Here is a 25,321-nt window from a genome sequence, read left to right on the forward strand (position 1 = left end):
AGCACATGGTATGAATATGGCATATTTGTTCTGTTCTAAAAGCTTCTTTTGCATTCCTTGATAACGCCCTGACATGTTGGCAGCGTTGTCTAAGATTGACCTCTGGACTTTGAGAAATCTATTTTGCAAACTTGGCACAGATAATGCAGTACTTGATTTGCCATTTCTTCACCAGTGTGGCTTTTCAAATTGAGAAATGTTATAAATCGTTCAACTGGTTTTCCATCTGTGGGAGACACATATCTTAGTACAGTACACAATTGATCAATATGTGAAAGATCAAGTGTAGAGTCAACAGACAAACTGAAGTACCCAGCAGTACTTATTTCATCCACAATAGCTGAATGAACTTTGTCACTCATTAGACCAATGAGTTCATCACATATTGTCTTGGATAAGTATGATGGGTTACCTTTGCCAGCATTCCCATATTTTGAGATATGGCCTTCTAAAAATGGGTCAAACTGAGCCACAAGCTCCAACAATTCCAATAAATTTCCATTCTGCAATGATCCAAATGTGTCATTTGATCCCCGGAAAGGCAGACCACGTTCAGCTAATGTTTGAATAACAGCTATAACACGCTGCAAGACATGTTGCCAGTATTCACGCTCCCCTTTAATTTGATCTTCCAATTTTTGTGTCAATCCAAAGCCCTGTCTTTGATTTAAATATATCAACATTGAATCTCTGTGAGTAGTGCTATTTTCATGTTGTTCAATTAAAACTAAATCCACCTGCAGCAAACCGGGATGTTGAAGGTTTATATGCAAAAAGTTTGCAAACAAAACAATACACAGACCCTGTTGATGGTGAATACAGTAGCCATTCTCGAGTGTATTTCTCACCATTCGCTTTCATGCCGAAAAGTATTTTTTGTGGACAATATCTTGTTTGTTTGCCATTGGTAAAAGTCTGACGTGATTTCTCAAATGGCCCAGTGTGATGTTGACAGTCATTTGGTCCACGGTCTATCCAGTAAGCTACATCATCGGTACTGAAATCAACCCACATACCACAATCTTTTCTCCTATTATTTACAGCATGAGCAGATTCAGTCTCTGACACATCCACACCTTCTAGAACAATGTCTGTTTTACCACCAAGAGTAGGATGATCATTTACAGACTCTGACACATCCACATGTTCTGGAATGGTGTTTGTTTCACCAATAGAAGAGGGGTCAGTCTCTGAAACACCTACAGGTTTTGGAACGATGTCTGTGCTACTGAGAGAAGATGTTGTTTTGATGGATTCGCTTTGAAAAATGATGTCAGCTTTGGAAGATTTTGGAAAATTTCACTAGTTTTTTGTTTCCTTTCTTCTGCCAGTTTATGTTTCTGTGATCCACTCAGTTGGTTACGTTTTATCCTGCCCCTTATCTCAGTTATCTGAACTTAAAAAAAAAAAAATTACACAACGTACACTATTTTTATGTATATAAGAAAGAAAAAAAACTAATCAAGTACGTATAACACAGAAGAATATATCAATAATAAAACATAATTTTTTTGCAATACATGACAGGATCTGATTTCCTCGCATTATTTCGATCTACATTAGTAGGACGCCCCCCTGGTTTAGATGGGGATAAGTAATAAAAAGAGAACAGAAAAATAGGGGAAGAGTGTGTAGTGGAGTGTAAGGAAGTCTAACAAAGTTCTGATTTTTCCCATGATGACTACTTCAATGCTTTTTTTGAAATATCAAATATCATTTTTTTTTAAATCTCTTTTTTTTGGTGCTCCCTGCTTTGCTGGTGCCCTAAGCATGTGCTTAGTCTGCCTATTGGGTAATCCAGCCCTGTCCCATCTGGTTCTTTGCTCTGTCCCTCCTGGGCATTCCATCATACAATGAGCCTGTCAGGGTTGTGGAGTGGGTTGTGAGTGCCTTCCGGCTCCATACTCCCAGCCCTGGAGAGCACTATGTCCAGATCTTCTTCATATAGACATGTGCTAGGTCCCCTCCTCCCAGAATGACTGTTCGAGTCCTTCTCAGAGAATGCCAGTCTCCTCCAGCTTCTGTGAAATCCCCCCAGCACAGGTGAATGTTCCAGCCAACTCAGATGAAGTTGTGGAAGACAGCAAAGTCTGGACAAACACCGTTCAGCATCCATGTGCATGCCAAAGGCTAGGCAGCTGCTCTTGGACCATGATTCATGATCAATAGATTACAGCAGCAAACTGTTTTGAAGTGCTCAGCTCAAGTTGTTGCTACAGCTGGCAAGGTGGGAGTCAGCGACCTTTATACCTTTGTGTAAGGATCAGGTAGCAAAGGGATCAATGCATTGTGGGAGTGGCCTTGGAGGATGATCGATACCCATGACCTGGTACATGCCCCTTGCTCCCATCCACACTGCACTGCAGAATGGATACAGGGCCATGCCACAGTAAAGGTATGTGTCATATCCACACCCCTTACACATTCTAACTTTCACTCACAAGATTGTCCTTCGGAAACATGCTTCAGGGCTTCAGATGCGGAGAGCAGGGACATTTTGGCACAAGAACACACATGTAACTGTACACACTCCTAACTGCCTTGGTAGTCCATTGAATCCGATGACGACAAATCTGTGCAGATCATCAGTTGTTGGTCTTATGGTGTGCCCTCTGGTGACTGTACAAGCCAATTCTAGAGGTGCACATTTTGCTGCAGATGGTGCATGGGAAGTTCGTGGTCAGTGGATTGTGCGCTGCTGATGCTCTGTGACGTCGTTCGTGTGCCTCTTGTTGACGCCGGCAGCGGTCTTCCTCAAAGGCGATGCAGGTATTTCTGACTGTTGCACGCCACTGTGTTCTTGGCGGCGTCCTCAAGGTCCCTAGGTTTGATACTGCTGTAGTGCAGATTGGCTTTGATGGTGTCCTTGTAACGTTTCCGTGGATGACCTAAATGCCGGATGCCCTGGGAGAGCTCACCATACAGAAGCTGGCGGGGGATTCTGTTGGCATCCATGCGGCTGACATGACCAGTCCAACGTAGCTGTGACTTCATGATCATCATTTCGATGATTGTCATCCGGGCTCTCTCGAGGACCTCGAGATTGGGCACTTTGTCTTGCCAGCGGATCTTCATGATGTTGCGGAGGCAGCGCATGTGAAATGCTTTGAGCTGCTTGATGTGACGCCTATATAGTGTCCATGTTTCGCACCCATACAAAAGAGATGAAAGAACAACAGCTCTGTACACAAGCAGTTTTGTTGACATCCGGATGTTGTGGTGATTTAAAACTTTGACATGCAGACAGCCAAGTGCCTGGCTTGCTTTGGATATTCGTGCACTAATCTCATTATCCAGTGATCCATCACTGGATATGACACTACCCAGATATTTAAAGTTCTCCACTACTTTCAGCTGAGTGCCGTCGATGGAGATACTCGGGACAGAAGCATTTGATCCAGGTGCAGGTTGATGGAGAACTTCTGTCTTTCCGAGGCTGATAGTTAGTCCGAAAAGTTGCGAGGCCTCAGCAAACTTATTGACAATGTGCTGAAGATCATTTTCAGTGTGAGCCATGAGGGCACAGTCGTCAGCAAAGAGTGCCTCAAGAAGGAGTTTCTGCACTGTCTTAGTCTTTGCATTCAGGCGACAGAGGTCAAAAAGTGAACCATCGTGCCGGTATTTCAAGTATATACCTCGGTCCAGATCTTTCAGTGCGTGGTTAAGGACACATGCAAAGAACAGGTTAAATAGCACAGGAGCGAGAACACATCCTTGTTTCACGCCGTTGGTGATGTTAAAGGGGGCTGATGTGGCTCCATCAGACAATACTTTGCCTGTCATGCTGTCATGAAAAAGGCGTATAATCTGGACAAATTTTCTTGGGCAGCCAAGTCATGTTAGAATGGTCCAAAGGGCTTCCCTGTTGACGGTATCAAACGCCTTTGTCAGATCTATGAAGACAGCATACAGGTGCATGTTCTGTTCAATGCACTTCTCTTGTATTTGTCTGACAGCAAACACCATGTCGACTGTGCTCCGGACAGGTCGAAAACCACATTGACTTTCAGGTAGATTTGCCTCGGAAATACTGGCTATTAGGCGGTTCAAGATGACGTGGGCGATGATCTTCCCTCCAACAGAGAGGAGGGATATGCCTCTATAGTTTCCACATTCTGCTTTGCTGCCTTTGTTCTTGAAAAGAGAGACAACAGTAGCATCGCGAAGGTCCTGTGGTATGTTTTCATCCTGCCAGATGTTGATGATCACACTGTGGAACGCTGCTAGTGCTGCTGGACCTGCTGCTTTATATATCTCTGCTGGTATCCCATCTTTTCCAGGAGCTTTCCCTGAACTCATCTGGCTAACAGCTTTCTTAATCTCATCTATAGTGGGCGGAAAGTCAAGATCTGTCAGAGCAGGTTGTTGTGGAATTTCATTAAGGACATTATTATTCACGGTTGATGGTCTATTGAGAAGGTTGCTAAAGTGTTCTCGCCATCTTTCGTTGATGCCTTCTTTATCTTTAATCAGCATTGTGCTGTCTAATGAGAGCAATGGGGTGGTCCTTGGTTTAAAGGGTCCATAGACAGTCTTAATAGCACTAAAGAACATCTTTAAGTTGTGGGTCTCAGCATAGTGCTCAATTTCTTTGGCTTTGCTCTCCCACCAGTTGTCTTGTATCTGACGGAGGTCTTTCTGTGTTTTGCTCTGAAGGTACTTGAAATGGTCCCGTTTAGAGACTGAGGAGGGGTCATTCTGCCATTCCATAAAGGCTTTTCTCTTTACTTCCAATGCTGAGCATATTTCTTCTTGGTTCTCATCAAACCAATCCTGATGTGTTCTTTTCTTTGGTCCAAGAGATCTGATTGCTGTGTCAGTCACTATCTGCTTGAACTGGTCCCACTTTTCGGTTACAGTACCGATCAGTTGTCCGTGGGATGTAAGTTTGTCATCAAGACTCTTCTGGAATTTGTTGGAACATTGAGCATCCTTCAGTTTGGCTATATTGAAAGCAGGTCGCACATGCTTAGGGCGTTTGTGGTGAGAAGGAACAATGTAGAATTGAAGAGATGTCCTGACTAATCTGTGATCTGTCCAGCACTCTGCGCCTCGCATTACTCTGGTAATCAGTACGTCTCGGATGTCTCGCTGTCTAACAATGGCATAATCTATCAGATGCTACTGTTTGGACCTAGGGTGCATCCACGTCGTTTTATATTTGTCCGCTTCTCGGAACAGAGTGTTGGTAATGGTCAGGTCATTTTCAGAACAAAGACTCAAAAGAAGTAATGCTATTACTGTTCATTTTGCCTACACCATGTGGCCCGATTACTCCTTTCCAGTTCTCGCTGTCAGCCCCGACTCGGGCATTGAAATCTCCAAGTAGGGGTAGTTTATCTGTTACAGGTGTGGCCTTGATCAGTCTGTCGAGATCTTCATAGAATTGTTCCTTTGAGTTGTCAGAGCATGTTAAAGTGGGTGCATATGCACTGATGATGCTGACGTGACGTTTGGCATTTAGTGGGAAGCGTAACTTCAGCAATCTTTCATTGATACCCACTGGAAGGTCTGGGAGTTGATGCATCAATAAGGTTTTTATTGCCAGACCAACTCCGTGTATTCTGTCCTCTGTCTCAGTCTTACCCTTCCAGAAGGAGGTGTAACCACCTCCTGGTTCACTCAAGAAACCTTCCCCAGGCAATCTTGTTTCACTTAATGCCGCTATATCGATGTTATAACGGACTAGTTCCCGAGCAATGAGGGCTGTCCTTCTCTCAGGTCTTGCAACAGCTTCTTGATCCATGAGGGTACGAACATTCCATACACCAATGGTAAGTTTTCTCAATTTTTTCTTTTGGTTTCAGCCGCAGATTGGGTTGAACTGCCAGCCGCGGCTTGCTGGCCAGTTGTTGTAGGGCAGGCAATTTTTAGGCCACCTTTTCTAGGCCCCTCCCTTACTAGGGTGAGCAGTGCTGTCCTGAAGAGGGCTGCTCAGACGCCTGGGATGCTGCCGGGCAACTCTGCTGCCCCAAGTACAGAGCTGGACGACCACCTATCCACAGGCCGCCTGCATGCAGGATTGGGACTACAACTCCCAGTGGTAACCTCCACCTGTCGCTTTGCCCCTCCCCCATCACCGCAGGACTTAGGTAGTATGATGATGATGATGATGTTTGATGATTTGCACAGGACCTGTGCGTGAAAGCTTTTGAGTGATAGAGCCGTTGCACGGGAGCAATCCCACTCTCTCGATCTTAGAAGCCAGACACCAATGGTACGAAAAATCGTCACGACTGGTAACTTCTTTGGTTGCAGTGGATGGCCTTGACATCTTTCGTGCCTCGTCAAGTCCTTCGCTTTCCACAAAGCATTGCAGAACCGCCTTCTTGGCCGTTGGATCTTAGTGATCTCTTTCGCCCAATCCGCCGGAGCTGACATCGCATGCGGGGTAGGCATATCCCTAATTCACTGAGGGTTTGAGTCCCATCAGTTACACTCCCCTGGTTTGGCCGGCCTGTCGAAGCCGTTGCCCGGAGTGTGGCCGCTGCGCATGCTGCAGCTACTTGGAGCCACAGGTGAGAGCTGAGTGACAGGTGGGGACCAAAGTGGATGGACTACCCCCAAAGGGTACGACAAGTCCCCCCATCAGAGGTACTACCTCTCCCTGGCCACCTCATACACCCCACTCCTAACTGTAGAAGCACATAAAAGTGTGTGAAGTGTTTTGCCAAAAGTCACTCTGGGAAGACCAGAGGCAAAACAACAAGAATAAAGTTCACCACAGGCTCTGGTTTGAACACTAATCAATCAACCTCCCCAGTTGGATTTTATCGCGGGGAGTCCAGCTTTGACCAAAATTGACACAACCTTGGCAAAAGTCTCTAGCTGTATTCCGTCTGTTCTGCTTTACAAGCATTAAACTATAAACCTACAAGCTAACTGCTATGTCTATCTGCATCTGTCCCCAAAGAGCAACACATCCTTCTTTTGATCCCAACAGGTTTAGCTGCACCTAATTAATTCTTAGCTGGACATGCTGCTGAACTCTGCTTGAGAATTAACCCCTGAATCCCCAGACCATTGTTTTTCTTAGCAAGGGAGGCAAGTTGCAGCAAGGTTTCAGGGTTCTGTCCAGGGCCACAGGCCCCAAAGACCTGTACATCTATCCCAGCCACACAGGACGTACTATAAATTTGACATATTTTTCAGCTGTGTTCCATGTGCAGCTATCTGTTACATTTCACATATAAAGTATAACTGGGAAATTAGGGGGGAGTCCAAGGTTTTTGCCCTTTTTTGTGTGAGGTGAGGTAGAAAGGGTTGGGTCAATGGGGTTGGTCCTTTGAGCAAAAGACAGTTTTCCTATTGCTAGTCCCACCTTTGATTTTGGGACAGTTAGACAATGGAAAATGTGAGCATAAGTGACCATCAAGTTCATAGAATGACTGTGATACTTAAACAATGGTAAATGTGACATTTGCCAAAAAAGTAGGCAAAAATAATGTTCTTTTATGTTGCTGTGAAAATGTCAAATCAAAATCCATAATTTTCACCCATTAACTTACTTTACATTTCTAAGCATGTTCTAGCAGAGGCTCTCAAAGCTCTTTACAAATGTTAAGACACAAGTCTTTTCCCCTGTGCAAAGCCCAGGTTAACAAGGGAAGGATTCAGAGGAGATTGAATCTTTCCTATTAGGTTGAGCAGCAACAGCCTCTAATCACTGCAGGACTGGGCCAAGAGATCTGCTTAATCCAAAAGCCACATTAGGGCATTACCCTGACCCATGGACCTTTGCATTTCTGCAGATGGAGCCCCACGGAATACGGCTATGCAGTATGCAAGGGATGGAGAGTCTGCAGCAATTTGTTAAAGTTTTCCACTTCTTGCTCCAATCCCTGATCACTGGAACTGTACCAATTTTCTACCTCGATGGGGCCATGCAACCCCATCGAGCAGGTGGGAAGGATTTTTACCTAATAAATTAAGCTTCATAGCATGCCTGTGGGGTTAGGAATTATCCCTATTCTGCAAAAGGGAAAAGTAAAGCACAGAGTGTTGATAGCAAGGCGATAGGTATTCTGATAATAACAGACAGACAGATTAAGTCAGGTAAGAGACTTTTAAAAGGGCACACAGCAAGTCTTAGACATATGGGAATAGAACCCAGATATTTTGACTTCCAATTCTGCGCTTTAACCTTGCTTTCTCTTCCTCCGTTTTTCAATGTCCGCTGTCTGGCTAATTAAAAATGAATAAAACTTCTTTAGGATTTTTAAAATAGACTTTCATCCTTTCCAGCTTGGGCTTTGTCTTTAAATATTCTGTATGCACATTGTGTGTTTAATAATAAGTGCACATTTTTCTCATTTACATATGCAAATCATGCAGCTGCAGATTTCTAATCACGTCTAAATGGACACTTTTGTCCACTTGTCAGTGACGCACATTCCAGACTTGTATGTGCAATCACAGAAAATGTAGGTGCAAATACATGAACTTTGAAAACACCCCTTTGAAATAAAATCAGCCTCTTGGGACCAATTCTTCCTCTTGGATACATACATCTCTAGTTTGAAGTTAGTTTGGCACTTTGACTCACATTAGTTAGAAGGATGACACTGTGCAGCAAACAGTTGACTATCTCATTCTGTGTTCATCTGAAATAGTCAGGCTTCTTCCTATTTATGTGGGAAAATATATTATATGGAAAAAATGTTGATTGTGAGGCTACAGCAGAGCTTTCCTCTATAAAAGCAATTTTGGAGTGGGGAATCTCCTATGAAAATAAAAAAGTACTTTAAAATGAAAATAAGAAATAACATTGCTGTGTCCTTTCTCCAGACTTGATGCTACAAACAATATAGGTGAGTGGGGGGAGGTAAAAATTTATTAGAACCAAGAACAAACAATATACAACTTTTTCTTACGGGTATCTAATGGAGATTAGCATTATTATTCACTCTTTGCATTACAGTCATTCTTAAAGGGCCCAGCTGATATCGAGGCCTCATTTTGTGAGGCACTGTACAAACACTAATGAGAAACAGTCTGAAGAGCTTTCAGTTTAAATAGATTGGACAGATAAAGGGCAGAAAGGAAATCAAAGGCACAGGGAGGTGAAGTGTCTTGTCAAAGCATGTCAGTAGCATAGCTGCAAACCCAAATAGTCTCCTGAATTTTAGTTCAATGCCTTCACCACTAGAATATTCCACATGCCTCTAAGCATGATGTCTGCCAGATGCAACTATCCTAGTGAAAATGAAGTTAGTGGGCCTGATCCACTCAAACCAATTCACTTCCAGTCATGTCAATGGAGTTACTCTTTATTTGCTCCTGTATGCATGAGACTAGGACACTCCCTTTGTCCTTGCAATGTAATCTTTGTCTTGCTTGCAGTAAATTACCTTATTTCATGAAATGGGGTATTATAATGTAGTAGGTACACATTTTAAAAGAAAAAAATAAAACATTGCACTTTCTGTACTGTGCATTAAGTTCAGAAGGTTTTACTAACCTAGCACAAACAATTTTTTTTTCATTATGTAATGGTCAAAATGATATGTTCCTTCCTTTACAGAGCATAATGATCCTTTTAGCGTTAGCCTGCAAGTTAGATATATAACATAAACACACCAGAGAAAGGCTTCACAGTTCCTTTGGCAGTTTCAGGACCTGGGGTGATTTTAATATCTGAAGCTGAGGCATTCATGCTAAGTTTCCAGAGTTTGAGTTGAAAGGAAGGCTTGACACTGATTTTTCTTGTTCACAGAAAAATGGAGTGGTGGAGTCTACTACATCTTGCTCTCCTAAGGACAGTAAATACTTATACAAGCCTATGTTCCCAGCTCTGTGTCCTGGGTGCTTCTGGTTCTCTCCTTCTCAACCACAACTCAGCCAAGGATTCTTTGAGGACACTCGCAAGATTCCCCAAAGAGCCTGACGTGAATTGGAAAACACTGGTCCCTGTTGAAAGTTTGGGATTCTTTTTATTTGGAAAAAAAGGTTAGTATTTTCTTGTTGATCAGAATAAACTTACTGTATGAGTTCAGTAAAGAAAATAAAAATATTTGTATTTAATTGAGTTTGTTTAGAGCTAAAGTTCTTCGCTAACAACATTGCACAGAATATGAATTCTGCCACTCCTGGGAATAGTGGTACTAAGTACACTTTAATGCTTTGCCTCGAGAGTTATTATTAGCTTCCTTTCCTTCTATGGTTAGGCTCAAACCAAAATATCTACATTTGGGGAGGTTTGAATTCCAATCTGGATCTGAATTTAGGATCCCTGACCCATCTTTGCTTTATTTACAAAGTAGTGTAGGTTTAAATGTCACATGAAGTACACCTATCACATTTCTGTGGACTACTGCAAGATGTATTGATAGAATCACGCTAGGCAAGCGAAGAGGTAAAGGTTACATTCCATAATTTGCAACTGCCAAAGGATGGTCAAAATGGCATTGGGGTGCTAGATTCACGCAAGCTGGCTTGGGGTGGTATACTTTATACCTCTTTGTCCAGCAAGGACCCAGCTGCCCCAGGGCAGGTGGCAATGTCTTCTCCCATCACCTTCCACCAGATCTTCCCTCAGAGACCTGTAGGATCTCCAATTGTGAATGCTTCTGAAGGGAGATACTGAAACAGTGTGCTCTTGGCCAACACTGTTTACAGGCATCCTCACACAGGAGAAAGAACTACTTTGCCTTGCTCTTGTTGATCTCCTTGGAGACTAACCACTATGACCCCAGCAACAGAGAGAAAAGAACTGAGCGTCTATGGAGGGTTGATCAATGAATGTGAAACTTTTCTTACCCACCTAAGATGTTCTGTAGATCCCCTTTACATTCTAGTGTCCAACTATCTTCAGGATCCCGCAACTTGAGGAGCTCCCACAACTCCCACAGAAGCTCAGCCACTCTGGAAACCAGCCTATTTATTTAAGGGCCTAAAGATAGATTTAGAACTGACCTTTAGACAGGGCTTTGGAGCGGAGCCCGGAGCTGGAGCGCGGACCAGTAGGTTTTTGCCCGGAGCTGGAGTAGAGCCAGACTGGAGCAATTCAAAATTTTGATTGCTCCAAATCCCTGCCTTTAGATATCCAAGTTTGAAAAGTTAGGACAAAACATTTATCACAAAAGACTTCACTTACTGGTTTCTTTTTTTAATTCACAGTGTGTAAGATACATACAATGGACCAGATCCTCCTCTGCATCAGGGCAGCTTTACACCAATCCATTAGCCATAGAACTACCTCCCCCTGTGCTCTGTCTGGGCCATTAATGTGGATGGCTTCCTTTATGCTTTTCAGTGAGAGGGTTGCACTTTGATCTGCAGCAAATTCTGTTTGGGCATTGCTTGCACTGCAGGCTCTCTCAGGCAAGGGGGACTCCTCCCCCCTGCCCTAGAGACACACTACTGCTTTCTGCTGAAGAAGACATAGAGGCTTCTTTGTCCCTTTCTGTCCCCCCATCCCCCCTTCAGAGTTTACCTCTGGGAACTCAGAGACATATTCCCTTCTGCTGTGGGTCACAAGATTAACACCTCTGGGCAGCGATATTATGTCATTTCCAACCAACAATCAACTAGTAAATTCTTAAGAACTCCCAGATTCAAAGTATCCCTTAGACCTTTCCACTCTAATTCAATGTGGCTAAAGGCACTATGGTTTTAAACTACCGCAGGCCAGGAATTTTACCTCTTCCCCTAGGATTATATCAACCTCCTCAGTCACATCTCTCCAGACAAGGTAAATCTGTGTTCCAGTCTCTCTCCACCCTAGCACACTTTACCATTTACCTTGACCTGTTTATTAAACTATTTGTCTACCATCCTGGAGGTCAGATCTGACAAAATTACCTAGAACTCCCTCTGCCTTGGTAACAAAGGATCTGGTAGTTCTGTGAGTGTCCAGTGGATAAGGGGCAGGACACTCCAAGTGGATTCCCAGACGGCTCAGGGGTTGGAGCATATCTGTCCCTAACCTACAAAGGGATGGCAGAGAGGATAGTGCCTGTGTTTCCTGTGACTGGTGAAGTCAGGGGGCTGACCTCTGGCAGGGCCAGACAATGCTTCCTTGCACTAAGGTGAGGTGCCTTACAACCCTGGGTACTCCTAGGAAGTGTCACACCCCTTTTCCCCCTCATGCATCAAGTGTTCTTTATCCACAGCTGACGATTGTATCTTAAATACTATTGCATGTAACAAATTAGATAAAATTTACAAAAAGGATGTTTTAGTATATTTTTTTGCCAATAGACCTGCAGATCAAGTGCTGCATTAAGCATTAATATCCTGTTAGCCTAGGGTTACTGCATACTTTTAAATTACACAGTAGTATTATTAAACAGCAGAAAGGTCTATCGGCATCAGTTACTGTTTAGCCTGGATGATAAATACAGGAAAGATAGAGCAGAACACTTTACAGAGATGAAACATAATTCTGCCCTTTAGCTATCCAACTCCCACATTTTTACCACTTATAAATGTCAGATTACCATAATGTTTTATTTGGGTTACATTTTTGCTTTCTTCAACTTTCTGTTTTCATGTCACTTTGTTTTAGATTGTATAAGAGCTAAACTCTGGATGCACAAGAAAGCACTAACTCACATAACTGAAGCACCACTTGGAACTCTTCCTGCCTTTCAGTAACATGGTGGTATGTGACTATAATCACAAAAGATGAAGCCACTCTGTTAAGAAGAAAAGCAATGTGTGTGAAAATGCCAAGGTCAGTCTCTGAACCACTCTTACCTGATCACCATGCACATCAAAAAATTGCTTCATTTTTTCTTGCTGTAAATATGTGTAGCTCTCCAACTAAACTGAAAAATGCCACCCTTTCAACTCCAGGGTAAAGAAAGTCCCAGACAAACAAACGTCAAAACCTTCACCCAGTCTCTCTCCCTGAGTCACAGCTCTCCCTCAAGGGTCTGTGTCAGTCTTCCCTATTGGGCATATAACAACAGCCACCCATGTAGTCTCCAAGAAAAAGGAGAGCTCTCCCTCTTTTGGGAGCTCCAACCTTGGGTCATAAATAGTGAAGTGAGTGGCACATTGACTTGCCAACTTGCCACTTTCTCTCTCTCCTTCATTGTTTACGTGGCCACCATCATTGTCATGTCTGAGGACCTCCAAAACATGAATGATTTTAGCCTCACAACACCCATCTGAGATAGGGGAGCATTATCCTAATTTTACAGATGGGAAACTAAGACAGAGTGATTAAGTGACTTGCCCTAAACTACACAGAAATCTGTAGCACAGCTGAGATTTGAACATGTATCTCTCAAGCTGATTCCACAAAACCATCGCTCTCTCCCTCCCTCCACTTTATACATCACCTTTGAATTTGTCCCAGTGAGTCTCATTTGGTGTAACTCAAATTGAAGGGTCAGAAAAGAGATGTGTACAAAGGCAAACAATACTGGAGGGGAGGAAAGGGCGTGTATGAATGTGTGGGTTAAAGCAGGCAACCCCTAATTTAACTCCCACCTCCTCATATAGTGTAAATGAAAACCATTTAAGCTCACATTTCAGTAAGTACCTGTAAGTAGCTTTAAGGAATCTAAACTGGTGTACAGGAGTCTAACACTACCTTATACATCAACACTGAATTTGTCCTAAAGACTCAGTAGTATGCACTTTGAGTGTTCACTGGGTCTATCCTACATTTGAAAATACGGAAAATACCACACATTTAAAAATAAAAAGCTACTAACTTGTAAACATAACTGACGTAACTACTGTAGTTAAAATTTACATTATTTTGTCCTTGACAGGTTTCAAAATTAATTGCCTCTTCTATAAGTGTCTGCAGAATAAGTATCTTATTACGGAGATCAGTTTTCAAGTAGCTGGAACTATGGAGGCTCTCTCAGAGGCAGCTTTGGCTAAGATATAGTCCTTCAACACCTTCCAAACCTAAAAATAAATAAGGCTTTTCATCATCATTTTTAAAAGTACCAGTGCTTTGAAGTTTGGGCATCTGATGTCTAATTCTGATACTAATATTAAAAAGCTGCATGTCCGGATGTCATCTAATCCATTGCAATGTACAATTCCATTATTTGTGGTTTCATATTGATCATAAAATATTTATACTTTTGCTTCTCCTATGAAACAATCATTTTATCAAGGCTACATAAGCTTTTAAAAGGGATACTGACAACTAAAGAATATGCTTATAATCAACTAGAGCAATAGCTGTGGGTGAAACATGAATAATACATGGCCCTCACTCCCTTTCTAATCTCCACATTATAAAGCCTGTATTCCAGAATCCTGAAGGATGATAAATAAAAGAAAATATTTCAAGTAGTGGAAACAGGATACACAATCAGAGACTAGAAAGATGATAATACAATACCCAACCTTTAAAAGGGATCAAAGAAAGAACAAGGAAACTACAGACATGTATGTCTTACCTCCATAATCAGAAGCATTCTAGAGTCACTGATTTCGAACAAAACAAAACAGCATTCATACTGGTAGAGAGTAGACAGTGTGGGTTTTATAAAGGATGCCTAAACTTGATTAAAATAGTTGAGGAAGCAACAATGACAGTCACGAAGGGTGAGGCAGTAGACGTAGATTTACTTAGACCTCAGGAAGGCTTTTGATATGCTACCATGTAAAGGATTAATGTGTAAGGACAACAAGTTCTGCGTCGGTTGTGAAATATTCAATTGGGTTAAACAATTGGCTGGCGAAAGGTGACAGAGGCTAGATCCTTAGGGGCTGAGATCATGCTCTAAACTACACCAGGGATTGGACCAGGGCCTGATTTTTCTCTAATGTCTATTTTATACCGGCTTATATGAGAAAAGAATCGGGCTCACTGTATGAATTTAAGAATTTGTCCTTATGTCTTCATAACATTAAATGGGGAAGGACCCTGGGGTGTTTATGAATTGGACTCTCCACTTGGAACTGGATCTTCAGCTGGTGACAATTGGCATAGTTGCATTGGCTAGAAATGAAATTATTCCCATTCACACCAGCTGAGGATCTAGCTCATGAAGATCCAGTATTCTCTCCTCTGCCATATGGGGAAAATGGACTAAACCAGCTGGTACAAAGCTGTCCTGCCACATAGTAGTATCCCTGCATGGAACAGAGCTAACAGCAGTTTCTACACCACATTCTGGCTCCTGGAGTAGGGGACATGGACAGGAAAAAGTGGATGTGACCCAAAAACTCCTATTCCCTAGAAATTTCCAAACTGCCTTCATGGCTCCTGGGACTATTGACAGCTGGCATAAACTAGAGTAGCATGAACATAAGAGACTTTACCCGCAGCTAGGTAGCCCCAGGATTAAGGGAACATAAAGTGGCTTAAATCCTCCTTTGCATCCCTTCTATTCTCAGCTGACCTCTCTGATGGACCGCAACCTTGTCGTAGTGGAGAGGCTTGCGTGGGCTAAAGACCCTCAGAGCTACATCGTCTGGAGCTTTCATACTCCTGGTAGGGTCCCCCTTGGCAAGCAGGTCTGAGGTGAGTCCAAACTTCACAAGACCCCAACAGTGGATCAGGCGCATATAGAGGACCTTCTAGTACTCTGCAGCTATAAAGGCAGATGAGGGCTGCGGCAAGAGGGAGGACCCTGGCTGTCTTGGATCTCCTTGCCATTGGGTCACATTTTTTCTCCTAACCAGTCTCGTGTGGTTACTGCCTCTACACCAGTTTCCCCATGTTAAAAGATTTCACGCACAGGCCTCTGCCAAAGGGCTCACACCCACACAAAGTCCTGCGGCAATGGATGAGTGGTGGAGAAGACAGGAGCAGTGATCTCTGGGAGTCTTTAGTCACAAATCTGCATACATATGGCAGCCATGTGATGGTCATCCTGTGCTTGAAGGAGACAGAAGTGCATTTCGGCAGCAGCGACTGAGACTGAACAGGCCTTTTTAGGACCTTCTCTGCTCACTCCAAATGGGGCTGGGGCTAGAAAAGGTGCCCCAAACATAGGCTGCCTCAACTCTGCACTCAACTCTGCAGCTGAAACAAGAGATACAAGACAATGAATTTCGCCAACTGTAATGTCCCCTCCCCTATGGACTCTCAGCACAGTGAATGCCCAGAAAGAATGCCCATAATTGCCAGAGAACTGGCAAGACTCAATATTGCCATTACAGCTCTTTGTGAGCTCTGCCAGGCCGATGAGGGCCAATCAAAAGAGGATGGAAGTGGCTATGCCTTCTATTGGAAAGGAAAGCCACCTGAAGAGAGACACATTCATAGGATTGGCTTTGCCATCAAAAATAAGATTTCCAGTCAACTTTTGGAGCTTCCTGTATGGATCAATGAGCGTCTCATGACTCTTTGGCTCAAGCTCAGCATCAACCCAATATGCCACGGTTATCTGTGCATACGCCCCAACACTCGATGATGAGGAAGACAACAAGGAGCAGTTTTATAGCACTCGTGATACAGTCCCTTTTTTAAGCCTGGTCCTGGCCATCCTGACTTTTTTTTTTTTTTTTTTGGCAAAAGTGAGCATTTGTCCCATTTGCTCTTTCCAACTGATCACTTTGCCAAAAAAGTGGGGCACACACCCCTAACAGAGCACAGAGGAACGTGTGAGGGGGCAAGCAGCAATGCCAGCCCTGTGTGGGAGCAGGGCTCCAGTGAGTAGGGATGCCAGCCACATGGCTGGGAGGCAGAATTCAGGTGAACAGCAACAGCTGTGCGGGGGGCAGGCAGGGCTCATGCAAGTGACAACTCCAGCCCCACGCCAGTGGGAGGAGGAGGGCAGAAGCAGGTCTCAGGCGAGGAGTGATGCCAGCCCCTTGAGGCTATCACCTGCTCAAAGCCAAAATCCAAAGGAGGCTAGGTGACATCAAAAACAAGTGGTAGCAAGAGAAGGCCTCTGAGATCCAGGGTTTCGTAGATCAGGATGACTTGAGAAGCTTCTTTCGAGCAACAAAAGCTATATATGGGCCAAGCTCCAAAGGCCCAACCCCCTTATGTTCCCAGCATGGCTCCACCCTCTTCAAGGACAATGTAGTCATTAAAAAATGCTTGAAGGAGCACTTTGACAGCCTACTAAACTGCGAATCCAGTCTCTGAAGACACCATAGAGTTTATTACACAACGCTCAGCAATGGAACACCTTGCTGATCCCCCATCTTCTGAGGAAGGCTGGAGTGCCATCATCCAGACAAAAAATCACAAGGCATCAGGCCCAGATGGCATCCTAGCTCAGGTTTTTAAAGCTGGTGGAATAATGCTTCAGCACAAACTCGCCAACTCCTCAACAAAATCTGGACCTACGAAGAAATTCCACCTGACTTTAAGAAGGCCAACATTGTTAAAGAGGTATTGCCCTCCTCTCCATTGCAGGGAAGATCCTTACCCAGATCCTACTAAACTGCCCCCTCCGCCTTGCTAAGAAACTCCTCCCCGAATCACAGTGTGGCTTCAGGCCATCCCGAGGCACAACCAACATAATCTTTGTGGCATGACAGATTCAGGAGAAGTGCAGAGAGCAACACTAGAAACTTTTTATGGCATTCATTGACCTAACCCAGGCCTTTGACTCTATCAGTCATGATGCCCTATGGAAGGTGCTGTGTAGGTTTGGCTATCCACAGAAATTCATTTCTATCATGAGACTACTTCATGATGGGATGACTGCCACCATTCTGTGCAACAGCCCAGAGACCAAACCTTTGATCTCTGGTGTCAAGTAGGGCTGTGTCATTGATCCATCACTCTTCTCTAATTACCTTGCCATGATCCTGATTCTCATCTACGACCACCTTCCTGATGGAATTGGGATTGAGTATTGTATGGATCTAAGTTTACAAGAATTGCCATCAGTGATCAGTATTTATCATCTTTCAGGATTCTGGAATACAGGCTTTATAATGTGGATGTTACAAAGGGAATGAGGGCCATGTAATATTCATGTTTCACCCATAGCTATTGCTTTAGTTGATTATAAGCATATTCTTCAGTTGTCAGTAGCCCCATTTAAAAGTTTATGTAGCCTCGATATAATGATTATTGTTTCAGAGGTGAAGCAACAGCATATACTTTGTATCATCAGTATGAAACCACAAATAACACTGGTCTACAATTTTTGAGAAGTCGTCTGCTTCAGAGATAAAATGTGCTATTTATTATGTATTTTGATGTGCTGAATTCAAATATGACAATTAAAACAACTGATTGGCTACTGTTTCTAAGATATTTAAGTTTTTACATTTTATGTCTATGTATATTGTGTAGATAGTAGAGTTTTAATCATAAATTGTAAACCTAGGACTTTTCATGTGTTTATGATTGCTTTACATGATAATATTTCACCTGTCCTGTTTATGTAACACTTAAAAAAATCAGCAAAAGGGTTATATAAATAAAATTTATTATGAAAAAAAAGGCAAAAAACTATTCTGTACATAGTTTAGTCCTATTCAGTGTCTACTCGGCGCTTATTGGCTTGTCTCTTGTATTCATTAAATGGAGCATCTCTTGTCACTGTCCAGCAATAGTCTGCAAGCATTGATGGGCTCCATTTGCCCTGATAGCGTTTCTCCATTGTTGCAATGTCCTGATGAAATCGCTCGCCGTGCTCGTCACTCACTGCTTTGCAGTTCGGTGGAAAAAAATCTAGATGAGAGTGCAAAAAATGTAGCTTTAGTGACATGTTGCAACCAAGGCTTTTGTATGCCTTGAGGAGGTTTTCCACCAACAACCTGTAGTTGTCTGCCTTGTTGTTTCCGAGAAAATTTATTGCCACTAACTGGAAGGCTTTCCATGCCGTCTTTTCCTTGCCACGCAGTGCATGGTCAAATGCATCATCTCGAAGAAGTTCACGAATCTGAGGACCAACAAAGACACCTTCCTTTATCTTAGCTTGACTTAACCTTGGAAATTTTCCACGGAGGTACTTGAAAGCTGCTTGTGTTTTGTCAATGGCCTTGACAAAGTTCTTCATCAGACCCAGCTTGATGTGTAAGGGTGGTAACAAAATCTTCCTTGATTCAACAAGTGGTGGATGCTGAACACTTTTTCTCCCAGGCTCCAATGGCTGTCAGAGTGGCCAATCTTTCTTGATGTAGTGGGAATCTCTTGCACGACTATCCCATTCGCAGAGAAAACAGCAGTACTTTGTGTATCCAGTCTGCAGACCAAGCAAGAGAGCAACAACCTTCAAATCGCCACAAAGCTGCCACTGATGTTGGTCATAGTTTATGCACCTCAAAAGTTGTTTCATGTTGTCCTAGGTTTCCTTCATATGGACTGCATGACCAACTGGAATTGATGGCAAAACATTGCCATTATGCAGTAAAACAGCTTGAAGACTCGTCTTGGATGAATCAATGAACAGTCTCCACTCATCTGGATCGTGAACGATGTTGAGGGCTGCCATCACACCATCAATGTTGTTGCAGGCTACAAGATCACCTTCCATGAAGAAGAATGGGACAAGATCCTTTTGACGGTCACGGAACATGTAAACCCTAACATCACCTGCCAGGAGATTCCACTGCTGTAGTCTGGAGCCCAACAGCTCTGCCTTACTCTTGGGTAGTTCCAAATCCCTGACAAGGTCATTCAGTTAACCTTGTGTTATGAGGTGTGGTTCGGAGGAGGAGGATGGGAGAAAATGTGGGTCCTGTGACATTGATGGTTCAGGACCAGAAGTTTCATCCTCTTCCTCGTCTGACTCAAGTGAGAATGATTCTGGTGCATCAGGAACCGGCAGTCCTTCTCCGTGGGGTACTGGGCGTATAGCTGATGGAATGTTTGGATAATGCACAGTCCACTTTTTCTTCTTTGACACACCTTTCCCAACTGGAGGCACCATGCAGAAGTAACAATTGCTGGTATGATCTGTTGGCTCTCTCCAAATCATTGGCACTGCAAAAGGCATAGATTTCCTTTTCCTGTTCAACCACTGGCGAAGATTTGTTGCACAAGTGTTGCAGCATATGTGTGGGGCCCACCTCTTGTCCTGATCTCCAATTTTGCAGCCAAAATAAAGGTGATAGGCTTTCTTAACCATAGTGGTTATACTGCGCTTTTGTGATGCAAAAGTCACTTCACCACAAACATAGCAGAAGTTATCTGCACTGTTCACACAAGTACGAGGCATCTCTTCTCACTTTGGCTAAACAGAAATGTGTCCCTTTGCAAAATCAAACACTGACAAATAAGAGAGCACGACACTGTATGGTTTCTAGAGCTGATATAGGGCAATTTGTTCAGCAGAGTGATGTAAGCTTCATTATGATTGCATCATCCATGACTTCTAGGAATAACATGATGCAATTCCTATCATGTATGACGCAATACCAGCTTCAGATTGCATCATTCATTGTTTTGCCTAAAAAGCAAGTACTGTCCAAACCCAGTCATAGATTTATTCATAGAACCAGTCAAAGATGTATTTTAGTCATTTCTGGTTTAAATTGAGATCCCTTCCCTTTATAACTCACTTATCCTCCGCCATTCCCAAGTCAAGGGTCGTATATACTGATCCAATAGCATATCTTGAAAACTAGAGCCAATCAACAATTTTAAGCATCATTTTCGTTCTCAGTGACCCAGAATTAGTAAAGTTTGACTACATTTATTTCAGAAGCATTTTGGCTGTAGAGCAGTGTAATGGAATTATGCATTGCAATTATCATGATAAGTGATGAGGACCTTGACTGTACGTTTCATTCAAAACATGGAGCCACTTGTAACACCATGCTGGGAAGTGGCCCTCTGATTCTGTACTGAACCACTTCCCAGCATGGTGTTACAAGTGGTTCCATCGTTTGAATGCAACATACAGTCAAGTTCCTCACCTCTTATGGTTATTAAATAACCTATGGCACATTTTTGGGGGGTATGTCTACACTGCAGCTGGGAGCATGATTGGACAGCTGCATGAGCTCTACTCAAGTGATTGGGCTAGAATTAGGAGTGTAGCTGTGAGGGTAGCATGGGCAATGGCTTGGGCTAGCTGCTCAAGTACATACACAAGGGAGTCTGGGTGGATTTGTGTTCAGGTGGTTACCCTGAACTGCTGTCCATGCCACCCCCAGCTACACCACTATTTTTAGCATGCTAGCTCAAGCAGAATTAGTGCATGTATGTCAACCTGCTCTGAGAAACTGATTCCCAGCAAGAGTAGATGCGTCCTTGAGTTGTGGTGTTCGTCCTGCTCTTCAGATCAAACTGCAAATAAGATGAGCACATTGTACCTGCCTACATTCTCCCTGGAGTTTCAAAAAGATAATCTTCACATTCTGTCCAGAATATTGTGTAGTGTTGGTATGTGCTATCAAAATAATAGCTTCCTTTCACCTTGGAGGCAGCTGCATTTCAGTTGTGGCTTCACTGATCCCTACATATTGTTTGTAAAGCTTTTAGGCTCTTTCTTTATGTAGGAGCTATATAAATGTAAATTATTTTAATCACGTCTGCTGCCATAGTTGGGTTTCACAACACCCATAATACACAGTCCCTGGTTATTTTGGGAGGGAATATTTTCCCAAACTTTCTTCAGAAGATTTTCTCGTTTTAACCTCCGGATCAGAGTCTATCAAACAAATGTGATGCATATAGATATTAAACCTCCCCAGTGTCATTTTCAAACATGTTTTTACTCTCCTCTAAAGTAGAAATCGGTTTCACTTTCCAAAATTTCACTCCTTTCATTATATCACATGTAGACTAATTCTTTGGTTCTCATGTGCTGGAAGAAACTCATATTTTGAAATGCATTAATCCTATAAAACTTCATTTATAAAAAAACATACACTCACGTTAAGACAAATGGCTTAGAGCCTGAATCTTCATTTCAAACAGAAATACATTTTTAGTAGAACAGCAGTTGCAACCAGATTCTTTACTCTTCATTATCTGTAAAGCTCATAAAAAATCCATTTCAAAACAGAAGAGAGGGTGCTGAAGAATGTCATCAGCCTCATTTAAGAATGCAGAGACATATCTTGAAATCAACTTTGCTATTTTTCTGTATAACTTAACATCTGAGAGAGTAAGATGAATTTAAATTACTCAAATTTCAAAATAAGCAATTCATACAAGACTTGCATACTGGAATAGGTTCCATCATGAGACTGAATTTAAATATAGCATCTGCATAGCTGTATATTACAAAGAATATGCAAGCTTTCACCTTTCCAGATCTTATTTATTAGCCTCAGCTGCTTAACAGGCCACCAACAAAAAATCTTATGTCCAACAGACACAGAATGATTTCTTCAGAGGGTTGCACAAACTGGAAAAGGCCAGGAGGCATATTAAGTAAAAGAGATTTGGAGGTCAGGTCAGTGGAATCTATCATAAGAGTGACAGAGGTGGAGAAAAAGAGGATCAACCCATGCTGGAAAATATATCGCATTTCCTCCCTTTTCAGAAGCTGCAATCATTGTTAGCCTCCTCCAGTAATCTGCTAACTCCTCCTGAAGAGTAGACTCCAGAGACCCAACATCTTAAATCTGCTCTGATTTCTTCCTCGCTTCGAAACATGTAGTACTGCTCATTATCTATGCCTTTGGGATGACCATTAACAATTTAATTGATACTTACTTAACATAGTAAAATGTATCTTTGTTCTGGTCCAGCGTCTCCTGCTAGGCTTGTCTCTGATGACCTGGAAACTAGATATCAGAAATAGCAACATTTACCCATGTTAGTGGAATGCAATTGTTCCGTTTCAGAGAAATGCCGACACAGGAGATTGTGAAGGAGAAAACAGTTACACAAACACTGCAGGCTAAGTGACATTATTTACAGCTGTTGGTCAAACCATTCTGAATAATGTTAAGGATCTACAACCCCTGAAGATTGAACAGGACATGATAAATATATAATTTAACAGTGAACCCTGTGATCTATTGCCAATATGATTAAGAAAAACATCTCCACAAGTCAGAGAAGAAAATCCATTGCTGTAAGAGACTATAACACACACACACATTGATTAGTTCAATTTTTTTAACTAGCACATACATGCATCATTGTTATGCAAATATTCATGTAATAAACTGATCATAAATTGTTAATGATTGCCCAGGATATTTTATCTGATCAGCATCTTCTGCATCATTTAAATTCCAATGCCCAGGTGTTATCAAATGACAGTAAGTGCATACCACCGCACAACATTCCTTACATGAAGGGTCTTCAAAGAAATCACAAGATATGATTCACATCTGCACTACTCCAGTTTTACACCTATGTAATTCCTAATTTTAATGGCATTAAATCAGCATAAAACTGGAGTAACACAGCAGGGAATCAGATTCACAGAATTTACAATCTGATTATTAGCAATAGGCAAATCAATTGTGTTAAAATAAAAAGTGGCTTGGAGCTGAGCTCTTCCTTATATGAATTGAACTCACAGCTTCCTTAAGGAGAGTAGATAGGATGGGCTCCCTCCTTCCCCCACATGGAAAATATTCCCTTTTTTCACATGTATGACCCCTATGTAACATTCCACTGCCCTTTCCCCCAAACCACTGTTGTTTGATAAGCCTTTTAGCCTTCCCCACTCTCTTCAGCCCTTTGAGAGCAGAATTTAGCCCAACATATGTATCACATATTCGGTTCCACTGGTAGCTGATCAAAGGAATGGTGCTTTTTTTTCTTCTATACAGAAGATTGTGTAAAAGCAAAGCACACACAAAAAAACCTGCAAGAAATCGTACTTCCCTGCAATAGCTGTCAGCTTAGATCTGTGAGCACTTTGCTACTTGCACTTCTAATGAGAAAGTGACTGCAGACTCTCGGTGCTTTAATTTTCTAATTAAATATGAGTTGCTAACAGCCCCCACATCCTTATGTCAGACACGTTTTCACCCACACACTTTGTTAATCATTTTAAAATCTTTACAAAGTGCTTTAAGAAGGTTGTAAGTGAAGAAAATTGGACCCAGGGTAGAATACTTTTAGAATAATTGAAATGTTGAGTTCGTTTAGAATAACTAAGCACCATTTCCCCCCTTCCCCTATACAATCACCACTATTTTGTTAATTAGGTCTATGGATTATATAATTAGGTAACTATTAATTATTCATTACAATTACATTTGATATTTCCCAGTGCCAGTTTTAAGTATTTGTGATGGTTTTAAATATTGAATGCAGTGATAAGTGTTTGATTTATGTTTAGTTCTTATAATTATAGGTCTGTTAATGTTAAATATATTGATTTGGTCACAATAATGTAACACCAATGAGCTACTGCTTGGTACTATAAAGATTATGGCTCATTATCTGTTAGCACACGCACTAATTATTATTTGTAATATGTAACATCAGAAAATAAAATGGCTTCTGTTTCCAAAAGTCTCAATTATGAATGGCTTTTAAATGGCATATAAGGTCAGATATGACATATTAGGAAAGAGTAAACACATTGTGGCCAAGATTATCAAAACAGGGTCAGATCCCAGAAATCAATGAAGCTATGTCAATTTACATCAGTTGAGACTCTGACCACAGATGCCTAAAAGTGGGTTCTTAAATCCATATTTATGTAACTAAAACATGATTTTCAAAAGACCTGAGCACCCAGCAGCCCCAACAGAAACCTATGGGAGTTTCTGGGTGTTCGGCACTTTTGAAAAATAGACTAATTATGTAAGTATTTAATTAGCAGAGCTGAAGTTCTTTTTTCCCCCATCACAGAAAATTTCCATGACCACACTGCTATGCATAGGTTTGACCTTAAAATATTGATGAAGCTTAATAAGATGTAACCTTGGGGTCCATCAATGTAGCTCATTCATTTCATGTAAAATAGGGTGAAGGATCTCCAAGCCACCCCTGTGTTGGAAGTGCAGAAGTGGAACCGAGATGTTGTATTCTGGGATCTATGCACAGTTGCTCATGTTTGTTTAAAAAACATTTTTAAAGGACAGTTGTGCAAATAACCTCATGATCTGGGGGCTGCTATGAACCCCAGCCCTCAGAGACACCTACTGTGAGAAAAATGCTGTTGAATGTTAGCCATATATGGCATTTTTCAGACATTAATCATTGCAATGACCATTCTAAAGAGGTATGTAGTTATTCTCCAAATCAATGAAGTTATATGAATTCTGCCCAACACTCTTTACTGTTCTTCCCTTTATTCATTACCTAGCAATGATTTCTGAACAATGTATAGTTTCAGCATCTGAGGTCACAAAGAGGTCAGATTGCACACTGCCTGTTGTTGAGGTCAATAACCCTCTAAAAATGGTAAAAATAAATCTCACCCAAAAAGAAGTAATTACAGACAAATTGTCATTTAGTTAGGAAATAAGCAGTGCAATTTGCTTTTGCATGGGAGAAAGACAATTAGATCTTTTTGGTCTCTTGTGATAGCTAATGGAAGCAATGTTTTTAATTTTTTTTTTT

The 25,321-nt window shown here is 42.0% G+C and overlaps 1 pseudogene; it reads right to left on the minus strand.

The window, feature by feature from the left end:
• Positions 1-717: 717 nt before the first annotated feature.
• On the minus strand, positions 718-12,732 carry LOC135879852 (uncharacterized; annotated as a pseudogene).
• Between the last annotated feature and the right edge of the window lie 12,589 nt (positions 12,733-25,321).

The sequence above is a fragment of the Emys orbicularis genome, chromosome 6 (assembly GCF_028017835.1).
Source record: "Emys orbicularis isolate rEmyOrb1 chromosome 6, rEmyOrb1.hap1, whole genome shotgun sequence".
Taxonomy (NCBI): domain Eukaryota; kingdom Metazoa; phylum Chordata; order Testudines; family Emydidae; genus Emys; species Emys orbicularis.